This window comes from Tupaia chinensis, unplaced genomic scaffold (genome assembly GCF_000334495.1).
Source record: "Tupaia chinensis unplaced genomic scaffold, TupChi_1.0 Scaffold000640_1, whole genome shotgun sequence".
NCBI classification, from domain to species: Eukaryota; Metazoa; Chordata; class Mammalia; order Scandentia; family Tupaiidae; genus Tupaia; species Tupaia belangeri.
The window spans coordinates 149228-149721 of record NW_006160161.1 but is presented as its reverse complement, the minus strand read 5'-3'; positions in this window follow the sequence as shown (position 1 = coordinate 149721).

Below are 494 nucleotides of genomic sequence, written 5' to 3'. Positions count from 1 at the left end.
TGTAATCTGAAAAAATGGAGGCCTTAATCCATAGATTTTTTACCAAAGGAAATAAATAAACTATTAACCAAGAGGCCTTTGAGTTTTACCCCTGCTATTTACCATAACATTTAAGTGAAGAACAAATGATTAGAAGAATGGCAGTCTGCTTTGCTCTGCCTGAGGAGGGTTACTCTCATACACTAAGAGATTTGTAGACCTGAGGTTTCTGGCCTGCTTTTTTTTAATTCAATGAATTTGGTAATTTGATCAGAATTGCATTAAATTTGTAAGTTAATTTGGGTTGAATTGACATTTTGATTATATTCATTTTTCCATCCAGGAACATGAAATGTTTTTCCTCTATTTTTGTATCATTTTCAATTTTTTTTAATAGTTTTTCTTGCAGAGTTATTTTTTTTTCATTTTTTATTTTTGAGAGTTTTTTGCTATAGGGCGCGTGTGCTCACCAGAAAGACAGAGAGAGACAGAGAGCGAGAAATCACCCCCCAGGG